The sequence below is a fragment of the Macrotis lagotis genome, chromosome 1 (assembly GCF_037893015.1).
Source record: "Macrotis lagotis isolate mMagLag1 chromosome 1, bilby.v1.9.chrom.fasta, whole genome shotgun sequence".
NCBI classification, from domain to species: Eukaryota; Metazoa; Chordata; class Mammalia; order Peramelemorphia; family Peramelidae; genus Macrotis; species Macrotis lagotis.
In genome coordinates, this window is record NC_133658.1 from 288095142 (window position 1) to 288119179 (window position 24038).

At 34.9% G+C, this 24038-nt stretch overlaps 1 protein-coding gene across 8 annotated transcripts in view; it reads left to right on the plus strand.

Moving 5' to 3' along the window:
• Positions 1-1278: 1278 nt before the first annotated feature.
• SETX (senataxin) overlaps positions 1279-24038 on the plus strand; it is a 94560-nt gene continuing 71800 nt past the window's right edge. For 3 of the 8 annotated variants that reach the window (XM_074210844.1, XM_074210850.1, XM_074210851.1), the window contains exon 1: positions 19900-23699. The gene's annotated coding sequence lies outside the window, so the exon portion shown is untranslated. Of the gene's footprint in view, positions 1412-1649; positions 1845-10913; positions 19236-19899; positions 23700-24038 lie in introns of those variants that run through there. The other 5 variants (XM_074210846.1, XM_074210845.1, XM_074210848.1 and 2 more) reach the window with 5 other exon arrangements.

Consider the following 24038-nt stretch of genomic DNA (forward strand, 5'->3'; position numbering starts at 1 on the left):
TAAATATATACATATGATTAATGCATATTGATAGAATTACTTGATTGTACTTATTTGCAAGGGAAGTAGTTTCAATGAAGATGATAATAGCTAACTATATAGTACTTCTTGCAGATAATTTTGATACCCCTGCTCAATTTAATCAGGATTTACTGAAGTTCATTGTGATTTAATGGCTATCACTGATTATATTAGTGAGTTAAGCAGAATAGAATTAAGTTTGAATAAGTTATGTTGGTTCATATTAGAATGAATGTTAAGGTTAATCCACTATATATATATATTGATGATCATGTTTAATAGCTAAATTCATACTTTTGCTTGAAATAAAGTTTACTTGTCTCAGCAGTTCACAACTATCAGTTACTACTGCTCTTTCCCAGTGACCTTTACTCCAAAATCTTATCATCCTTGGTCCTGATGATCAAAGACTGGTGTTTGATGGCCAAGGAAAGCTTCTGCTAAGATGGCTTGTAATAGGTTTGCTGACAAAAGTGGTTACGGTTGATGAATCTCTCCCCCCATTTCTGAAGACTAGTCAACTATAGGAATTTCCATGCTTCTGAAGAACTTTCCCAGGAACTTCTCAAAGTCTAAAAATTCCTTAGTTCCTGAGCTTTGGGGTCCATGGATGAGAAAGGTATTGGATCCATTTTCTTAGGGACCATCTATCTCCCTAATAAATTGATCACTGCTCCAATCTCTCCTTCAGTGGTATTGAGAATCGGAAAATTTGGGGCCCACTTCACAATTATTGGCTCATTTGATTTTCACAATAACTCTGGGGGGTAGATATGATCATTATCCTAATGTTACAGATGAGCAAACTGAAGCAAACAGGATTTAAGTGACTTGTTCAAAGTCATATGGCTGCTAAGTTTCAAGGGTCACATTTGAATTCGGGGCAGCCTCACAGCATGCTCAACTTCCTTCCAGCACCACCTAGCTGCCCCAATAGTGGGTGGGTAGTGAAGCCAAAAAAAAAAAGATATCTTTGAAATCTGAAAATTCACACACCAGAAAAGTTCATTTAGGGGTCAGTTTTGTAACGAGCGGGTTAAATTTAATGAATCCTTAAAACAGGAAAACGAATAGTTCACAATTTCACATATAATACACTTTTCTGAGTCATCTTTGTGCGCTGAAATGTTTATTTATTGATGGTTAATTTTATAATAAAAAAAATAAAGAAAAAAAAGACTCAGGGCAGGGTCAGCAACGTGAAGGGGCGGGACCGGAGGTGCGCGTGGCCCCGGCAGCCAGACTTCCGGATGAAGCCGGCGTCTGGTCCTTTTTTTTCTCCCCTCCCCCATCCCTCCGCCGATTCCTCCGCTAGGCTTGAGTCCCGGCATGGCGACTGGGTAGCGGCGGAAGGAGGTGAAGCCCAGTGAATGAGTGAGTGAAATCTTAGGTGAGGAGGGGGTGGGGGTGGGAGTGGGAGGAGGTTGGTGGTGAGGGTCTGCTGACCGCTTGGAGAGGGCCGTAAAAGGTAAGGCCTCGCGCCTGTGCGCAGGCGTGCACCGGCTAGAGAAAAGGCTGGGGCTCTCGGTAACGGGTGTTCCGGGGCCCGGGGGTGGGGGTGGGGGGAGAGGGGAGCCAAACTCGCATGCGCAGAGCCGTGCCTCAGGCCACGCCCCTTCCCCTACCTGAAGTCCGCTTCCTTCCCCTCCCGCTGCGCGCGGCTGCGCGCGCTCTCTTCCTTCCGCTGAGGCATTTTCTTCGGAATCTACATCTGGGGCACCTTTTTTCCGGCCCGGCTCCCCTCCGGGCTGGGAGCCCGGCCCTGCGACGGACTTTGTGGCGTTTCCGCCCCCTTGAGCAGGCGGGTGATCGCCCGAGGGCTGGTGAGGGCCTCTGGGCTGGGATGTCGGGGCCGGCCTGGGGTGGGGAGGGGGCGGGGCGGCCGAGGGGGACCCGAAGATCTCAAAACAAACATCACGTCCGGCTCCCATTTCTCCAGCCTTTTAAGCTTAACCGATCTCCTCGGAGGTAGAGAGTGAAAGGATCATCCCCATGTTTTGCCTTTTTTTCGGGGGCGGGCGGGCACTGGGGTCCTCATCCTCGTGAGTATGGGGATCTTTTTCTGAAGAAACTCCTTTGCCCTAGGCAGATCCACAGCTGTTCTGCAGTTTACAGTCCTAGAAGGTTGCCTCCGCTTTACAAATGAGGAAACTGTCCTAAGGTCACACAGCTAGTATATATCCAGGCTGGTGTTGGAACCAGGTTTTCTTTATTCAAATCCCACATCACACTAAAGGGAAGGAATTTTTTTTTCTCAGGTGGGCTGATCATGACTGTATTTTGTATGTTTTATATTATTTTTATACACTAGAGAAACCACGATCTTATGGGTTTAATTGTAGAATAGAAGTTCCTAGAATAGAGGTTTTTAACCTGAGGCTTATGGATAATCGATTTCAGGGGATCTGAGCTTGGATGGGGGGGAAAAATCACATTTTTTAACTAAGCGCTAACTGGAATTTAGCATCTTCTATTATGTTGTTAAAGGGAAAAAATCATCAGCTGGGGTCATAAACTGATGGCTAAAGGGGTCCAGGATGCAAAAAAAAAAAACTGTTAAGAAACCCTATGCTAGAGAGCAGAGGCTATTTCATTTTTGATATGCCCCTTGCATAGTGCCTTGTACTTGGTAGGTATTTAATAAATATGACTCGATTTGAATTTCCTCCATAGCTCTTTCTTGTGTGATTCTCCTTTCATAAGTCTTACATGGTCGGTACTGCATGGTATGCTGAAGGTCTTCCTTTAGTTTCCTATAAACAAGTCGAGTACTGAGGCTTTAATTTGTTATCCTTCACTCTGAACATGACAGGCCTACCTTCTTTTCCAATTCTACTATGCCTTTATATTGAGTCAGTAGATCAAATTGGTATATTTTTAGTCCTCTGTAAATTAAAAAAAGTACCATAAATGTTAATTTGTTAATCTATAGATATAATGATATATATAACACTTTTTCTGGAAATAACCCTTTGAGATTGTTCTTATTATACTTATTAAGAAACTGACTGTAAGAAAGGTGAAATGACCTGCTCATTAGTTGTAAATAGTAAGTATATTGGAACCTAGATTTGAATCCTGGTCTCCAGATTTTGAGTCAGGTCAAATAGATTAAATGATAGATTTATCTGCCTTCAGACTCGAAATCCAATGATCTTTGCACTATAGTGAAATGAGTTTCCACAACTTAATTTTCAGTTGATGGTGTATGTTTGTAGTTTGGTGGTGTCAATAGAAAAGTATCCCTGTGGGCTGCATGTTGACTTGGAAAACCACAAATTATCATTATAATGTATTTTATTATGCTAATTGTTAATTAAAATGTTAAACATTTTAATTTAATTGATCTGCAGTTTGAGAATTTTGAGGTCCAGTGTTTTTGACATCTCTGATATAGAGGATTAGGGGACTGATTATAGCATAAGATCTGGATTCTTGTCCTGGTTCTGTGTGATTTTAGGCAAGTTCTCTTATTTCTGAGCCCTAGTTTTCTAGTCTAAAACCAGAGGGTTCAATTCAGTTCAACATCTTCAATATGTATTCTCTATTGCATCTATCTTTGTATAGCTTTCATATTAACCATTCTATCTGAACTATTGGAGCTCCTTTTTGAGTCTATCTACTTTTTTCTCTCTTCAGCTTTATACCATTTCTAAACTAATGGTCTTTTCTGTGGTCATGTTACACTGCTATTTAAAGATATTCAGCGACTCCCTGTTATTGGCTAAGTTCAGATTCCTGAATGGTTTTAAAGACCTTTCACAATCTGGAACCCTCTCCTATATTTGCTGTGTTGTCTCTTCAGATGCAAATGTGAACTATTATTCCCCTTCCCATAGCCAACTAACTGCTCATCTTTCATCAGTGTACTCTGCTTTTTTACTATTTATACTACCTGGGCTATACTCCTTCCCACTTTCTATTAAACTCTTACCCATCCTTTTAAGAGCCCAGTTTATGTCAACATCTGTGAAAGTCCTTCCTGAATTCTTCCCCCATTATATCACCCCACATTATCTTAGTTATCTCAGCTAATGTAATTTATTTATTAGCATATACATTATAGTTATGTGTATATTTTCCTTCTACAGTGGAAATCATGAGGACTAAGACTTACTTAATCTTAAAAATTCATATTTCTTCTCCTAGAACCTAGCACAGCCTTCTATTTACATAGGTATATAATAAATATGGAATTACATTGAAAACTTAGTAAATTATTACTGTGTGTAGAAATATGGAAGAGATACAAGGTTTGTATTTTATATGGCAGAGATATGAGGTTTACATTTTCCCTCCCCTCATGGAATTCAGTATGGTAAAGGGAATGATAAATATACAACTAGATTTAACAAAAACATACATTTTAAATACAGTGGTAAGTTTAAGTTTAAGACTGGATAAAATCACTTTGGAAGTTCTTTCCATCTTTTAGCATTTTGTAATTCTTTGTATTTGGGAAGTTTTATTCCCATTTTAAAAAAAACACCCATCTTGAGCACATGAAAACAAAATGTAGATAATTGAAAGCCTCATATCAGTTTTGAAGTTATATGATAATGCAGGAATGCTGCTTGATTAAAAAAATAGTTTGTTTTTTTAAACCAAACATAGTGTATAGTATAATGTCCAAAAAAGCTTATCTTTATGTCAACTGAGGGAGCCAGAAAGCTAGTCTCAGAGTTAAGGCCATCTGGTTTTGAGGCCATCTCAAGTCACATTTTCAGTGACCCAGTCTATTCTCTTAATATTTGAGGAGAAAACTCCAATCTTTATATGCTTTAAAAATATTTGTACAGGGGTGGCTAGGTGGCGCAGTGGATAGAGCACCAGCCTTGGAGTACCTGAGTTCAAATGCGGCCTCAGACACTTAATACTTGCCTAGCTGTATGGCCCTGGGCAAGCCACTTAACCCCATTGCCTTGTAAAAACTAAAAAAAAAAAAAGTTTGTACATAAATTCTTGCAAAATTGTTGATGTGGAAGTGTAAATGATACTGACTTTAGAAGTACCCTTGTCATCTTTTTATTTTTAGCTATTTTGTACTTTTTCTTTTATATTTTATTCTACTGTATCTGAGGTTTCTCCCTCAGAAACACTTTTCAAGTGTCACCTTCTCAAAAGGAACAGTGTTGGCAGAAACTCAAGAAAATAGACAACTTCTAGAGTGTCCAGATCTTTTTTTGTTTCTTTTGAACACTTGCAAAAAGCTTTTAAAAAATTATATTTTCAGGTGTGCATTCTCTACTTTATGTAAATCTCCTTCCCTACACTTCCATCCTATGATAAAGTAAAACAAATGCCAAAACAAAAACTATTACTTTCCCATTATGGTCAGGCAAAATAAATTCCTATATTAACCATGTCCAAAAAAAGAAAGATTTCCTCAAACTGGAAACCCAAGTCCATCACGTCTTGTCTCTGAAGGGAACTCACTCAACTCTTTTCAAGTGAACACATCACACTTTTGGCCAACTCATAATTGTTAGAGAAATCCTTTTCCTAGAAGAACAAATGCCTTTTATAAATGTATCTGTAGTTAATTTAAGCAAATTTCCATATTGACCATGTCCAAACAAAAAGTCTTATTCTGTATGCTTAAATCCTTCACCTCTTTATTAGGTGGTAAGTGACATACCTCATCCTAAGTCATCTGAAATCATGATTTGTAATTACTCTGATCAGAGTTCCTAATTATTTCAAAATTGTCATAATATTATCAGTATATAAATTGTTGGATTTTTGTTCACTTTTTTCTACATATATTCATGTAAATCTCAGGTTTCTTTGAAACTATCTCCATTATTTATTGCACAAAAGTACTCCATGACATTTTTTATTATAACACATCCAAACTATTCTCCAATTGGCCTTCTCAGATTCCCATTCTTTGCTCCCCCCCCCAAAAAAGAAAAAAACCTTATCAATATTTATTTGTATCCCTAGAATTTATTTTGCTTGGATTAATTCCTTCCTTAATCTGACCTTCCATCAATTGCCCTCTTTCTTTTCCGTTTCTTTCCTTTTCCCTATTTAATGAAATGTTTTATATTCTAAACTCTTCATGGGTGTGTTGCATATTCTTCAAAAGTTAAACCATTTCAGATAGGAGTGAGGTTGAGATATCACCTGCTTCCTCCCCTTCATTTTTCTTTATGTGCATACTTGCACATCCTGATTATGTGAGATGATTTTCTCTAACTTTCCTTTTTCACATTCAACATTCCCTCCTCCATTTTCCATTTTTAAGATTATAAAAAAAATTACATATTTACTCACAGGCTTTCTGTCTAATTAAACTCTGACTCCTGATGATGATGGAGTTCAGTGGAAGACATCTTCTATATTAGAATGTAAGAAGTTAGTTTATCCTTGTTTAGTCCCTTAAGATTGTTCATGTTTACCTTTTTATGTTACTCTTTGTGTTTGAACTTCAAAGTTTTTGTGTAGCTCCAGTCATTTTATTAGGAATGCTTGAAAGTACTGTATTTCATTAAAGCTCCATTTTCCTCCCTTGTAGCATTGTATTCAGGTTTTTTTTGGTAAGTTTTTGACTTAATAAAGGCTATGTCATTTGCCCTTTGGAATCTTGTATTCTGGAATGTCTGTTCCTTTTTGGTGGTACCTGTTAAATTATGATTATGTATGACTATGTCTCCTGGATATTTGAATTCTTTTATAGATATTTTATGTCTGGTTTTGTGTCTTCAGCTTCCATGCTGCCATAATTCTTTATGATAGAATTTTTTGGTTCTTTATGGTAGAATTCTTTTTTGGTTTGCTCTTCTAGCCTACTTCCTGATTTTGGAGTTGATATTAGGACTGGAGTCTTTTCACTTCTGTAGGAAAGGTCTTGGGGTATTAAATAAATATTAAATTAAAAAACTGCTGGACTCAGGAAGAGACTGACACTTCAAGCTTTCATTGTTTTCAAAGAGCCATGATCCAGTGTAAAATCTGATTGCTGTTCACTGGTCTGAGCTCTGCAGGTTTCTGACTTGGATTTGGGTCCAGACTGCACACAACTCAAGTCACAGTCAGTGAGTAGGGAAGCTCTGCTACTTCAGAGTGAAAGAACCTGTAGATTTTTCCTTTGGCCTGGGGTTCTTGCCTTGATTATTTCTACGCAGGCTTCTGTTGGCATAGAAATTAGAATAGGCTAGAAGTTAGAAATGTGACCCTTGTTCTTCTCTTGGGAACTATCACACTGAGGCTTCTTGCTTCTGAAGCTCCTCCTTTCCCGATATACAACTGTGTTAGGGTAGAGAAATGTGATGGGGTAGGCCCAGATCCCTTCTTCAGTCTGCTCTGAATGTGTTACTGGAGAACTGGAGTAGTGGGTGAAAAAAATTGATAGTTGGCACTTTTTCCCATCAAGATGACCTCAGATGGGACCTCGCTAGACCTAGTTTGTTCCTGACCCCTGCAAACCTTTCTGTCTGTCTCTCTATGCCAAATTTGACTGGAAAAATGATTCACTGTTATTTTTTTTCCCTTGGATTTCCCTATTTCTAGGTTTGTTTTGTAGGAATTTAGGGAGGAACTCTGAACCTGCCTACAAAATTAACTTTTTATAAACTATTTTTATATGTCATCACTTTCACTTCATCACTCATCTGTGTGACAAAGCAAAACTGACACTTCAAGCAAGTCTGAAAGTACATACAGTATTTCACTTCCATAATCTCTTCAATAAAAGGTAGGGAGGTACATTTTCTCTTCCATAGGAAAATCTTGACCATTATAATAACATGATAAGTTGGGTTTTTTAAAAAGTTCTATTTACATTTGCAGTCATTGTGAATAAGCATGATTTATCTATTGCTAATGTTATAGGCACCCATTTTGTTTCTAGTTTTTTGCTATAATAGAATGTACCATAATAATAATAATTAGTATTTATATAGCACTAACAGATTTTCTAAGTGCCTTATAAAATCTTCATTTCATCTTCAAAACAACCTTGAGATATAGGTACTTTATTTAGTTTTTTGGGGACCTTTCATTCTATCTTTGATCTTCCTTCACTGTGTTCCTAGTCCTGCAATTTCTAAAGTCATACTTGAACCTCCAGATATAGACATTTAAGTCTTTTTTTTCCCCCAAGTATGCTTCCAAATTCCTTTCTGTAACTTGGTTGGACTACTTTAGAGTTCAGTCAACAATGTGATAGTGTGTCTTTCCAAACCTTTCTAACCTTATTTCCATCTTTTATTATGTAATTTACTGAGTGTAAGGTAAAAACTTGTTTGAATTTCCATTATTATTATTATTATTATTATTATTATTATTATTATTGATTTGGACATTTTTAATATTTTAAATTTTTTTTGAGAACTTTTTGTTTTATTTCCTATGTCTACTTGTCTATTTGATATGACTCTTGGTTTTACTGTATTGGAATATTTTCCATATCTGACCCATATCAAGGTTATTTGATACAGATTTTTATCCAATATTGCTTCCTTTTCCCCTGTTGCATTAATTTTGCAAAAGCTTTTCAATTTTATATAATTAAAATTTACTTTCTATCTTATGCGAATGTTTCTGTCCTTTGTTTAGTTAAGAACGTTCCCCATAATCATAACTTTCCTTTAAAAAATTATCTATTTGTTTTCATTTTGAGGTCTGAATTTTTCTCTTCCTTCTATCCCTCCCAACCTGCATTCAAGGCCAACATATTTCTAAAGTTATATATGTGGAATCATACTTCAGTATCTCTGTTCTAGAGGTAGATAGAATTTTGTGTAATAAAGCCTTTCAGAGTCTTGCTTGAATGATCACATTATTCATTTTAACTTAGTCTTTCACAGTTACTCTTCAAACAATATTGCTTTTATTGTATACAATGAGCTCTTGGTTCTGCTTGTTTCATTCTGCATTATTTAGTGCAAGTTTTTTCTAAAACCATCCTGTTGGCAATTTCTTACAGAGCAATAGCAGTATTGCATTATAACATTTTAGTGTTTTTAATTAAAAATTTAATAATCAACATATACATTTCAGTATACAAAGAAAAACAGAAGTGGTAATATCTGAAACCGAACTTTTATGTTAAACATGTCTTTCCCTCACATATCTTTTTTATATTATCTATTTTCTAAATATTTTTTAAACATAGTAGGTTTTTTGTTTTGGTTTGGTTTTTTGGGTTTTTGCAAGGCAAATGGGGTTAAGTGACTTGCCCAAGGCCACACAGCTAGGTAATTATTAAGTGTTTGAGGCAGATTTGAACTCAGGTACTCCTGACTCAAGGGGCTGATGCTCTATCTACTGTGCCACTTAGCTTCCCCATAGTTGTTTTTATATTGCTTACATTTCCCCTTGTATCATTCCCCCTTTCCCCCACAGAACCATCCTCTATAACAAATAATTTTTTTTAAGTGGAAGAAGAAGAGAAAATCCAGCAAAACTGGGCAACAATTTGAAAAAATCTAACATGCAGTGGTGATTGACACACTTGGACCCCAACCTTTGCAGAGGGAGCAGGGTGTCAGGGAGAGGCATCTATTCACATTCTCTTCATTGGAAACAATCATATTTAGTTTCACAATATTCATTTTTATTTGCTTTGTGGTTAGTGGTCTTTCCATTATCTGTGATCATTGTGTATATTGTTTTTTGATTTTATTTATTTTACATTGTAACATTCAATTGAGAGCTTCTCTATTCTTGTTTCTTGTAGTAGTTATATTGTTACACACATAATATTATAATGTATTTACTTGTTACCTAGTTGATGAAGATCCATGTTTTCAGTTCTTTGCTCGCCATGAAAAGTGATGTTAGGAACAATTTCATATGTAAGGTTATCTTTCTTTTTGTTAATAATCTCCTTGGGACATATGCTTAACAATGGAATCTCTGGTTCTGAAGGTATGAACTTTTTCATCACTTTATTTGCATAATTCATATTGCATTCTAGAATAGTTATATCAATTAAGTTCTTCCAATTATACATAAGTTTATCTGACTTTATACAGCCTTGCCAAAATTAACTGTTTTATTCTTTTGCTATCTTTGCCTATTGAGTGGGAAGTAAAAGCTCAAGGTTATTTCTCCTGTTATTAATAGTTTGAAATTTTTTTCAAAACATCTGTTAATATATTTTGGTCACTTTTATTCTATAATAATCTTTAATGATAGGGCTTTTAAAATTCAGTTTATCTATTTTGAGATTATTATAGTATATGGTGTTAAATATCGATCTAAGCTCAATTTCTGTCGATTTTCTTCCCAGTTTTCCTAGCGGTTCTTGTCAACTAGGGAATTATTTCCCAAATAACTTATATTCTTAGATTTTAAAAACTGAATTATTTAATTTTTTTTCTGCTTTTCTTTATCATGGTCTATGTTTCTATTTTTAACCATTGTCAGATAGTTTAGCAAGTATTGCTTTATCATATAATTTGAGGTCTGGAAGTTAGGCATTTACTCTTAAGATGAAATTTACAGTATTGTTTTTCAAAACAGCTTTAAAGAGTAAAATAAAATTAGCTTTTCTGGTCCCCAAATAGGTAGATAGAGGAGTAAAATTTATTTAGAATATAAAATTGCATCTAAGTTCATTAAAATCACTTAGGGCCCTGTGCATGAATTTTATACAGATGCCACCGGTTTTCCCCTAACCCTCTTTTCCCTGTTTCTGTAATAGTTTAGGAATGCATAAAAGTTTACAACTGTGCTCTAGTTAATAGGTCAGTTTTGGATTCAGTTGCTATACTTACCACTGAGATAATTCACTTTATAATTTTTAATTTAAGTTTTAGAAATTCTTTTCATTTTAAACTTAAGCATTTCCACATTCACAGCAAAACAAAAAAGGATTCTATATGAAATTTAAAATTTTTTCATGTTTTTTTAAATAAATCTACATATTTTCTTCATTTTTAAAAATTTTTTAAATTTTTTCTTTTCTTTTTTCACATTATTTTCAAAACTTGTTTTTGCTTGTTTGATTTTTTTTTGTAAAATTAAAAAGAAATGTTTTTTCTTCATCCTCTGGACCCTTTTTGCCCCCCAACAAAATTTTAAAGAAATATATGATGAAAAAACCCTTTTGTAATAGATAAGCTTAGGTAAAACAAATCAATCTACACAGTAGCATGCTTTATCATAGGTCCTCTGGAGACTTATTTGGTCATTGCATCTATCAAGTTCTTCAATATTTCCAACTTATTTTTCTTTATAATGTTGCTTTCCTTGTATCAGTTCTCATTATTATGTTCATACAACCCAGGATTATTATGCTCATACAACCCAGGATGCTCTAAAATTGTCACCTTTTTTTTTTTTTTAGGGTTTTTGCAAGGCAAATGGAGTTATGTGGCTTGCCCAAGGCCACACAGCTAGATAATTATCAAATGTCTGAGACCAGATTTGAACCCAGGTACTCCTGATTCCAGGGCCAGTGCTTTATCCACTGCGCCACCTAGCTGCCCCAAAATTGTCACTTTTATTTCTATTTGGTCTATTCTAGTTTTAGAGAGTACATTTCTTGAATAAGGTTTAGAATTTTTTCTTCTAAGATATTCTCCTTCCAGTTCTTTCCTCCAGAACTTTTATCTTATTTTTAAAGATTTCTTCTGTGTATCTTTGTAGAAATTCCATTTTTCCCCTTTAAGTCATTGTTTGCAGTATTAATGGAGTTAGTACAGTAATTTTTTTTTAATATTGGTTAGTTTTTTCTTTGATATACCCATTTATTCAGTTTTTTTTCTGAATTGATTCTTGCTGCACTTTTAGATGTAGTATTGATGGTTCTTGCTGTGAATTCTTGAGCTGACTTCCTGAGGTAAGAGCCCTGGGAATTCTTGAGGTTTAGAGTGCTAGGTCTTTAGGCCCTTTCTAATGTTTTAAGAGTGTTGGGGGAGCTTACAGGTCTTGGGCATAGGTTATCCAAGTCCTGTACAGTGGGGCACCCTCTGGTCAGCACTGTCATACCATCTCCTTCTACTCTACAGGTTTCCAAGGTTCCTGCCTTGGAGTTTTCTGATTACTCAAGAGCTTTTACAGGGGAATTTGTGATTCTTGCTTCCTCTAGACACAGACCTTTGCAGCCACACAGATTAAGGTTCTGATTGTGCTGGTGGGAGCTCCCTTTGTTGTTGTTACTCCTGTTCTTTTTGGCTTATTTTTGGAGAGGGTGCAGTTCTAGACTAGAAGTCACATTGTAGTTTTTCATTGGATTTCCTGATGATTATTCAGTTTGGTGTGAATGTACAAGTTTTGTTGAAATAGGGAGAGGGTAGGGTTGAATGGTCTGTCACTTGTTCAGGCAGTCATCATGGCATGAAATCTTGAATTTTATTTTAAAAAATTAAGAATTCAAAAAATAACAAATTTGAACAACTTAATATACAAAGTGGAGAAAAACAATTGCATAGGAAACTACAAATATACAGCTTGTTTTTTTTTATGTATATGTTGATTTTAATTGTATTTTGTACTAACACTTCCTTTCTTGACTATATCCCCTCTTAAATTTCTTTGTTCTATTTTGTTTTATGAGTTTCCTTAATGCCCTTTCCTTCATTTTTTTTCACATCACTATCCCTACCCTCTATTTCCTCCTTCCCTAGGTACTCTTCCCTTTTCTAATGAAAGTTCACCTTTGTAACAAGTATGTGTGATTTTAGATATATCTGAAAAAATGTATGTTTCATTCTTTACCTTTGTTCCTTTACCCCTCCATCAAGGAATGGGATGCATGCTTCATCATCTGTCTTCTGGTTTGGTGAATATTCTTACATTAAACAGAATTCTTAAATCTTTCAAAGATATCTTTCACATTGAATTGTTCTAGTTCTACTCATTTCGCTCTAGTCATTCACTTCTGATGTTTTTTTCTGTATCCCTTTTGTTATTTCTAATGGCACAATAATATTGCATCACATTCATATATCATAATTTATTTAGCAGTTCTACTTTATGGGAACATACATTGTTCTTAGTTCTTTACATCCTCATTTGTTAACAAGTGATGATGATTGAAGTGCTTATTTTTAATTTATATTTTTTGAATGGGGAGAGGGGCAGTTGGGTTTAATTTAATTGATAAGCGATGTGACTTTAAGGTCAAATGTGAATTCGGGTTCTCCAGACTCCAGGACCACTGCTCTATCCACTGCGCCACCTAATGTGTCCATTTTAGTACTTATTTCAAAGAGATTCTTTTGATTTGTTCCACCACAGGTACAGAATCTGTCTGTGTGTTCATAAATATATATACATCAATGTGTATCTTCAGATGTACATATGTTTGTAAATGCACACAAACATACAGTCAGTGTTTACTAAGGCTTTACAACTTGAATCCATATGTAGAAAAAAAAATTCTTTGGTGGACTTATTTTAAAGAATTATGAAATAAAACTTATGTAATGTAAACGAAAATGATTGAGCAGATCTGCCAACACTAGATAAGAGCTTTGAACTTTTTATATATTTGTGTGATTTCTGTCTTCCCTGAAATGCCTGACTTGGGTTAAAGAATGATTTTTGCAAATGAACTCATTCAGTGGAACTAATGCTTTTTATCATTCAAAGTACTTTTTCTTTTGTACCAAAATAGATCTTTTTTTAGTAATATATTTTGTTTTTATATTAACTGACATAAGAATTGTTCAGGGATTCATTGATAGGTGCTACTGCCAGTCATACTGATAAACACACAGAAACATTTTAATAGTTTAATAGTTTATTATATGCTCATTTAGACTCATGGTATAAAAAAAAGTGGGTCCTATGCAGCCATTTTCAAAGCCTTATATAGGTTTTAGTTTTTGTAGGCAGGATGCAAACGCTTAGCTTTTATATACCATATATTATACCATATATATATATATTTATATATGGTAGAAGAGGGAAGATAAAAATTTGGAGTTTAAAGAATCTAATGGAAGGGAAAGCTTCCAGACTAAGCATTAACGTGGAGTTACTTACTTGACCTATTTTTCTCAATAAAGTTGAAATAGAAATTCCCACTGACAGTTAATTAGTAGAGCCAAAGTTTGATGTCAGCTAAGTCCAGCAAGCTCTAGCTAGTTATAAGACTTTCCTGTGTTTTGGAATAGAAAGCTTATAATAATTACCTAGCTGTATGGCCTTGGGCAAGCCACTTTAACCCCATTTGCCTTGCAAAAATAAAAAAAAAAACATAGTAAAATTCTATTATGACTACTATATTTCCCAATCTGTCCCCTCTTAAAACCCTCAGTACCATCCTTTATAATAAAGAATATAAAAGAGGAAAAAAGACAGTTAATTTAACCAATAAAAATTCTGATATATGCTATATTAATCTCATTTTGCAGTGTATTCCTCATTTTTATAATTATATACATTAATACTGTGTTAAACTCATGTGCCACAGTTTGTTTAGCCATTCTTTAATTAGTGGGCATCTACTTCTTTTCCAGTTCTTTGTTACTACAAAAGTATTTCTGTATCTATTTTAATTTAAATAAGATCTTTTTATAATAGACTTTTTTTGGTCCATATATCTAGCATTGTGGTTCAGAGCACTTAAATCATCCTTTTAGAATAATTATTTTGCAGAATGATTATACAAAATCTTAGCTCTGCCAACATTGTATAAGTATGGAGTGTGTTTTTTTCCTGAAGTCCCTCCAATATTGAAGGTTTTTATTGTTTTTCTTATCTTTACCAATTTTCCCGAGTCTGAGGTAAAAAAAATTTTTTAAAACTTTTTTTTCCATTAATAGGAATTTTCTTTCGCTTCACCTCATCCCCTAGTTAGTGGGGAAAAAAAGAAAACAACCCTTGAATAGTTATGCAAAGTAAATTCCCACATTGGCCATGTCCAAAAATTCAATTTTCATTCTGTATTTTGGATTCATCACTTAAGAAATGAAATCTTGAAAAATTCTTTTGACTTGAATTTCTCTCAGTCATTAATGATTGAAAACAGTGTTTTTAAAAAGAAATTATTCAAACAGTAGACAGTATGTTTTGATTTGCAATTTTAGTGAGAACTTTTTGGCAGTAGCATTCCTTCCCCCCCCCCCCCCCATTTTGGGCAGCCTTGGTTTTATAGGATAAAGTATAAAATTCTTCTTTTTTTTTTTTTTGAAAGGCAGTAGTCTTAAGTGACTTGCCCAAGGTCTCAGGGGTAGTTATTAAATGTTTGAGGTCAAATTTGAACTCAGATCCTCCTGACTTTAAGGGCCAGTGCTATATATCCACTGCACCACCCAACTGTCCCTAAAGTATAAAATCCTTAAGCACGCATTTAAAAGCCTTTGACAATCTATCTCCTGCTTACTTTTCTACTTTTTCATATTACTCATCTTCATGTGTACTATTTTCTAGTTAAACTGGCCTATTTAGTTCTTGTCTGTCCTTGACATAATGTCTTCTGACTCTGTGACTTACGATAATTCCTTTTGTCTGGATTATGTACCACCTCCTATTTCTACTTTGTAAAATCACTAACTTACTTTAAAACTCAATTTTTTTTTCAAGATTTTTCTCGGTCTTTCACTGCTAATCAGCTCTTTTTCTTTCTTGAAATCCCTCATCTATCACTAATGATAATAAACACTTTGAGCTGTTGTATCTAACACATAATGGATGCTCAAGAAATCTTTGTTTGAATTTGAGTCTGGATGAGAAAGCCCTTATTGGATTAGATGGCATTTGAGGTGTACTTTAAAAGAATTGGGAGTAGTTTTGGGGTAGGAAGGATTTTTCAGGCTAAGGGGAGAGTAAAGTATCTTGACTAGAATACAGAGATCATGGGAAAGAGTAACAGGAGAAGATAAGAAAGTGTCAGACTGAGAAGAATTTTGAATGCTAAGCATGTAGTTTGAACTTTTATTCTATGGGGCATAGAGAGCTACTGAAGATTTCTAAAAATATGTTTGTGTATAAAACTATTAGTTACATCTCCCTAATTTAGCTCTAAACCATTGTACCATGTCTCTTTCGCTATTAGTTGCTTATGACTATAGGCCAAGTACCTAAAATTAAATCTCATTGAAAGGAGAAAAAAGTAACTATTATATATTTCCATGTGTAGATCTATAGCTATTGTGATGTTTGAAGAGTTCAAAAGATAAAGTAATTTCTGGGTAACATTTTATTTTTAAAATAGGGTCCCATGGATCTCTCAAATTCCAAATGTCCTCTCATGGCAGAGGGCTTACAATGCTCTTGGAATAGTGATGGCAGTCAACTCTGGTTAATAATTATTGAGAGAATGAATATTACAATGAGGCTCACTCCTGTAAGGGGCTGAGAAAAATAAGTTTTAACTTTTGGACAAAGAGTCTTCTCTACTTCTAAATCATCCCCAGCCTTGGGCAGTCTAGACAAAGGCTCTCCATTCATCCAGATTGCTCAGGTGGAACACCTTAGACATTCAGCTTTCATTTAGTTGGGTGGAATTGCAGTACCCAGAAATGAGGAGAATGTTAATCCCATCTTCCTTCATCTTGGTTCTTGAGAGATTGGGTTTTGGAAAAGGAAATAGGACAAGGAAAAAGTTTGAATCTCTCCATTTTAATAATTGACTACTAATATTAGAGAAATAATTAGTTTTCACCTCTAGATAGATACAGGAAAGAGAGAGAAAAAGAGATACAGAGAAAATTTCTTTGATAGATTAATGATCTGTTGGTTCAGGTTCTCTTTTCCATTCATGCACATTGTGATTTTTCTGTGTCTTTAAAAATGATTTATTGATGGTTTTTTATTTTTATCGTAATGATTCCCTGTTGCCCTCTTCATATTGAACCTTCTCTGGTGACTAAGAGATACAATTAAGTATAAATATTCCTTACCAATACTGTGACTGACAGACTCCATCCTCATCCTCTCCTTCATGTTGAGTTTATGAACATTGGGTGCTCCAGGCTCCTTCCTCTTCTTTTCTCTATCTGTTCAGAAAAATGGGCTTCAGTTTGGTGAATCCAGAACCTCTCTCCATTTCTGACTCCCACGGGGAAGTATTGGATAGGAGAAGAAGAATTAGGACTTGAGTTAAAGTGGAAGGAGGAATTTGCAAGATATGGATTTACTGGAGTTTGGAAATGCAGATAAAAGCAAAGATTAACTTTGGAGAGGGGAAATATGAAAAGAGAAAGGCTTCTGAAGGCAAAAATTATTATTTTTGTAACAATAATTGATATTATTGTAAAGGTTTTGATAAGAAGGTAAGAATTCTCCAATATAATTGTTTACTACAAGAGTCATTTAATAAGACCTCTAAAGGGGTGGCTAGGTGGTGCAGTGAATAGAGAGAGCATGGGCCCTGGAGTCAGGAGTACCTGAGTTCAAATCCGGCCTCAGACACTTAATGATTACCTAGCTGTGTGGCTTTGGGCAAGCCACTTAACCCCATTTGCCTTAACAAAACCTAAAAAAAAAACAAGACCTGTCAGAAAAAAAGGAGTAGGAATCTTAAAGAAAATAGGGAAACAGGAAGAAATTCTAGCAGTGATCTGTCTGTCTTTTATATATAGTTTTTATCTATTGTTAAAATACAAATGTGTCTTTTTTCTAGAAAAGGTACTTTGGAAAAAAAAATCCCTACTTTTTATATTATCAGAATCAAGTGATCCATTAAAAACCTGAAGAAAAAGGAAATAAAAAGGGAAAAGAATCCTAAGATACATAAGGATTTTGAAAGATAGAGAAACCAAACACAGAGGACTATTGAACATTTGGAGTTAAGTCAAAATTATAAAGATTCTTCTCTAAGAGAAAGGAAATAGCTGCTTATTATCCTTGAAAGAATGATCATGTTAATCCACAGGTGCTGGGAAGTACAAGAACATCCAGGTTCTTGGACCAGTAAACTTAACTGGGTCAGAAAAAGAAGAGAGGAATAGTGGTTGATGACTCCCTATTGAGAGATATTGAAGTATGTATTTATTGTCTTGGTAATAGAAATAAAACTATTCTTTTCTTGGGCCATAATATATCCTGAACATGATGGAGATCTTTTCAGGAACTGACAAGATGATAATTACCCATTTCTAATGGTTAACTTGAGCTTAAACAATATTACTAAGAGAAATTTAGAAAGCATTGCTAAGGATTAGAGAAATTCTGGACCAGAAATTCACAGGAAGTCAGAAAGACATCATTTCTGACAATAAGTGGACCAGTGATTCAGAAGAAAACGACAGATTTGGAAAATGAAAAGCTAATTAAGATTTTAGTCATAGAATTTAGAATATACTTTAAAATATAGAAATAAACTTCTAATTAGAATAGTGATTTGTAAGGTTGTAGAAGCCCAATTCTCTCACAGTAGTCTTTGTGGGAATTTGTTTTGCTTGATTATGTATTTGTTTCAAGGGTTTTGGTATTTTTATTGAGGGAAGTGGGTGGGTAAGAGGTGAAGTTTTATTCACTGAAAGCAATAAAAGTCAACTCCTAAAATTTTACTTTTGACAAATCTGAAAAAGAAACAGAAATAAACTTCACCATTCACAACTGTTCATAAAGAGACCCTGATGACAGTAGAGGCTAGTGGAGGAATTAAACCAGAGAAGCTAGTCCCAACTCAGATAAATCTAGAAGTAACAATGACCGAGAGTTTCAAACTAGGGAAACTAGCTCAAACTTTGGTAATTGGACCAGAAGCTAATGGAAGTGGGTGGAGATGGAAAATTAGGGTGATTGCCCATAATCTTGAAAAACAGGCTGTGCTTTGGATAAGGGATATCCCAAAACAGTGCCATCTTAATAATAGGATATCTGGAACCAGTCTTGGCAAGTTACAACAGAAGGGGACAAACTTAGTGCCAGTAGATCACTGAGCAGGGAGACAGAGCCTAGCCATAGTAGGAGGTAAGACTAAATTAGGTTCTGGACATCAACCTCATGAGGCCTAGGAAAAGAAAACAGCCCAGTATGATTTCCAATATTCCACTGATGACTTAGAAACGTAGCAGGGATGGAATGAATTTATCATTAAGAAGCATGGCAAGAGGGGGAAAACCCCCTGCTACAGTTGATCCTCAGTGGTGGTCCAGGATATTGAGTCAGAAGTAAGACATTAAGGCAGAGGATGAGGCCTAATCAATTTGACAAGTACATAATAAATATTTAATGTGTTCCAGGTAGTAGGCTAATCACTGGGGTTTCAAAATAAAAGCAAAACAGCTTGCCCTCAAGGAGCTAATGATTTCATGAAGACATTGGAACTACAATGTGCTTACAAGATATATAGATGTATATCGGTAAGTTGGAAGTAATTTCAGAGTGAAAAGTAGCATTGAGGGGAACTGGCAAAACCACCTTCAGCTGTGGGAATTGAACTGAAACTTGATATTAAAGAAAAAAAAAACTTTCCAAGCATGGGGACAGCAATGAAAAGGCAGTATCATGTATAAAAAGGAGTATCATGTATAAAAAGCAAAAGGTCAGTGTCACAGGATCACAGAGAATCTAGAAGGAAATAAAACATAAGACTGAAAAAGGGGGAAGAGGTGAGATTTGTGAAAGGCTTTAAAAGCCAAACTGGGATTTTTATATTTGGTCATAGATTGTAAGGAGGCATTGAAGTTTAGTGGGTGGGTGACATGGTCAGACCTGCAGTTCTTTGACAACCGAATGAAGGATGGTCTGGAGTGAGTGTGGAAACACTTGAGGTTGAAGACCATCCAGAAAGCTATTTAATTGGTTCAGGTATGATGATATCACAAAAGTATGCACCTTAGAGATGGTACAAAGGTTGAAATAACAAAATTTGACAAATGATTGGATGTAGGTAGGGATGAGAGAATTAAAAGTTGAGGATGGTTCCTTATAGGGCTTGTGATCCTGGGAGACTGGATGGTGGTGATGATTTACATAATAATGGAAGGTAGGGAAAGGGGAGGACTGGATAGGTGGGGGAGGGAGGGGGAGTTCAGTTTTGGTCATATTATGTCTCCAGCCCATCAGATTCAAAATGTCCAAAGGGCAGTTGGGAGCATGAGAGAAGTGAAAAAATTGCTGAAGAACTTGGGAAAGAATGAGATTAAGGTTGCATGAATCACTTCTTCCAGGTCAGCAGTAGTACTTTGTCCTATAGACCAAAATAAAACTAATACATAAGGCCTGTATAAGTGTGTCAGAGAGGGATAACCTAAACATAAAATCTCAATTCAAGATCTGAGGCTAAAAGAATTAATAAACAAATTTCCAAGCTCAATGAAGAAATAGTGCAGGGTTAGAAAAATTGCAGGAGATAACTGCACGGTACTCTAAACCTCAGAAAAAATGCCTTGGCCAGAAAATCTACAAAAGTGAAAGAATTGAAGTAAGAGTGAGAATGTATTAGGAATAAAGAGCTTTAAATAATAAGAGAAAAAAAATTTGCAATCCCCAGATTTCATCTTTTAGCAGATTTACAAAAGATGATAGACCAAAAAAAAAATGGAAAAGTCCATGTTAGTAGGTTTGTGAAAGATAGCCCTACTAAATGCATTGTTTAATGGTGGAGTTGTGAATTGATACTACTGGTACTGGAAAGCTATTTGGATTTATGCAAATGAGGTAAGTAAATTTCCATAATCTTTAACCTAGAGATTCCTCTATTATGCATATATCCCAATGAAGTCATTGATAAAAATTACTTAAGAGCACAACACTTTTTATGATACTGAACTAGAAACAAAGCATAAGTACATAGATTGGATGGAAAAGAGATAGCTAAGTAAATTTTGGTGTATTAATGTTAGGAAATATTACTGTCCTGTAAGAAATGACATGGAATTCAGAGATAAATGAAAAGAAAAGATTTTGCATGAATTGAAACAGATTGAAGCAGACCCATCCTCCCCTACCCATATGCAATGACTATAACAATGAAATTGGAAAAACAATAATTGAAAATGGATGTTACAAAAATTACCAAAAAAAGCATGGCCTCAAAAAAAGTGAGAAGATATTTCCCATTTTTCAGGAAAGAAAGATGGTGGAATATGTAAATGTAAAACGTGTCCAGAGTTTTTTCAGTTTTGGGTTTGCTGATTTTTTTTCTGTAATTAGTTAATGAAGATGTTTCCTGTGGGAGTGGGAAAGAAAAGAGGGGACCTGGGAAAATTTAGGCAAAGTGAAAAAAAGTTAAAATTTTTTCTTTGAGTTCAAGAAGAAAAATCAGGCAAATTAAGAATTTTGAACAGAAGGAGGAAAGCTTATTCAAGTAATAAATTCTCTGAAAAGTAGAATGGAACAGAGAGAACTTAAAGATTCTATGAGTAAAATTCTTGAATAAAGATCAAAGGATTAGAAGAAAATGTTGGGGATCTACTGATTCCTTACAGAAACAAGTGACCTGGAAAGCAGGCTAAGGAGAGAATTGACTCCCAGCATAAGTCAATGACCAAGCAATAAAATCTGAAAATTATGTTTTAGCTAATCATAAACTACCCCGTGTATTAGAATGAGGGCAAAGTGAAATGAACTTGCTTGCCACTTTGTATAAGAAACCCCAATATTGAAAATACTCAGAAATACTCAAAATCTAGAGCTTTCAGCTGAGTAAAAAAAAATAATACTTTAGGCCAGGGCCATCCAACCTTCCTTTTAAAAGTTTTTATTGAAACAATAGACAATATGTTTTGATTTGCCATTTTAGTGACAGCTCTTTGGTAGCTTGACTGTTAGTAAATTCACAGGCAGCCACATGTGGCCTTCCATTTTGGATAGTTTTGTTTTAGGCAGTCAGAACTGGAGTATCGTAACAGTTGGACTCATGAGACTGCAGCAGTTACAATAAAGAAAAATGGAATATGATTCCAAAAGGCAAATGAGAAAGGCTTATAGTGAAGAATAATTTGCACCTGTAAAATCAGAGTATAGTTCTGTGGGGAAAATGGAGTGCATTGAAGTATTCCTGATACCAGAGCTGAGGAGAATCTATGAAATGCAAGACAGTTGAAGAAGAAATCCCTAATAAGACAATTACTTTTGAGCAATTGAAAAAGGTACATTGAAGTGTTTAATTTCTTATGGGGGGGAGCAAAAGTTCATTCAGAATATTGATGTTTTCAAGACTTGGCAAACATAGGGCTTGAGTATTTGATTGTTCTGTTGGTTTAAAGTAAGGAAAATAAGGGAGATAAGATTGCACTATGGAAGAACCAAAAAGGAAGAATTTCTTATAAATAGGATGTGTAAGACAAAAGCATATTCAGATATGGGGAGGGGGTGAGGGCAATGGGAATATCAAGACTTCACAAGTAAACTGGATAAAGGAGAATTGAATGAATATAAACATTGAAAACTAATCCTTTCTGCTCCCTCTTTATTTGATAGGGACAGAGCTGAATCCTTTCCATGCTTTTCCTGTCTCCTCACTGGAGGGTGGTTTTAGGGTGTGATCTTTTCTCTTGGTAAGTGTCTCCTCAGCCCTATTCTGGAGATTTAGTCAGCCACATACTAGTTTACTAAATTAGCTAATTTAGGTTTGTATTTTAAGCTTAGAATCAGTTCAATATAAAAGACATAAAGTCTTTACTATTTTCTCTGATTTTACATCAGATGAAAAAATATAGTTACTATCACAACTTGGAATCCTCAAGAAAATTTCTAATATTAATACAGAGGATTGGTTCTATCCTATTTTGTTTTTGATTATCTTTAGAAAAACAATTGGCTTTATGTTTAAAGCAATACAGGAAATGTTTAAATAAAAGGAGCATGCAGTGCATGTTTCAGTGTCTGTTACTGGATAGTTAAAAGTTGAGAAGTTGGGGAAAGAAAAGACTTGGGGAATCTTAGTTCAGATCCTGGAGAAAGTGTACAAATATTAGCTTCAGTCCATTCCAGTTGATCTGTGCAGATGGACCAAACTTGATTTCTTTTTTTCCTTCCCCTTTCCCTCATTTTCTCTTTCCCTCATTTTCTCTTTTACTGTCCCTAATTCTCTAGTTGTTTTTGTCTTAGCTTGTTAAGTCCAGAGTGGGTTTTAGGTTCAATAGCTACTGTTAATGCTCAGCTCCTGTCTCTGTTCCTTTCTTTCCATTTCCCTTGTGATTTGAAGACTGCAACTGGAAATGCTGAATCAACATGATAGTTTTTTGCAAGCAAGCTCACTCCCAGTTCAGATTTAGTTTTATTTCTATTAATGCTTGTTCAAGCTTAATAACATAATGTTTCTTAGGGAAATTATTCAAATGCTTAAAATGTAAAAATTCATGTAAAGATAAATTCTTGGATTATATGTGAAGAGGAGGACCTTGTTCTAGATTTAGAGTAGTGGTAATACAGACTTCTGAAGTCTATTTAAAGAAATATCTTGTATAGTAGAAGCTTTTTTTGATTTGTAAAGAGGAGCTAGGAAAGAAGGAAAAAAAGCATAAAAGAACTTACTTATGCACATTATGCTTTAAGGCAGCATAAATAATGAAGTAATAGCTAGATATGATAGTGCTCTGATTATTTTTTCAGCATACCAGAGCAGTTAAGACATCTAATATTTGTAAAACTCTATTAAGCACTTTAACTTCATATGTTTTGTTATAATTGAAAGGGTTATAATGAGACAGTCAAATATTAATTTCGTTCCTTTTCCTGTAATTTGATTTTGTTATTTAGTATTTAGATATCATGCCATACAATGTACATATATGTAAAGTATTAATGCTACTTCATTTTTTGTTTTTATTTTTGCAAGGCAATGGGGTTAAGTGATTTGCCTCAGGTAACACAGCAAAGTAAGTATTAAGTATCTGAGGTCAGATTTGAATTCAGGTCCTCCTGACTCCAAGGCTTGTGCTCTATCCACTGCCTTTCTACTTCATTATCTATATTAGCTTTAAGTATAATTTAGTTTTCTTGCTTATCTTTTAAATCATGTTTATTGATTGAGATCATGATTGCTATTGCTTCAGAAAGTTTCCCGAAGTAGAATAAATTCTGCTCATCCTCTCACTTGAACTGTGTGAGAAGCTTTATGCTGCTAGTACATTTGTAATAAGCAATATATTAGTGAGTAATTCATTCTTTCTCATTTTTATAGGGGAGTTTATTCCAATCATTTTGACTGATAGAAA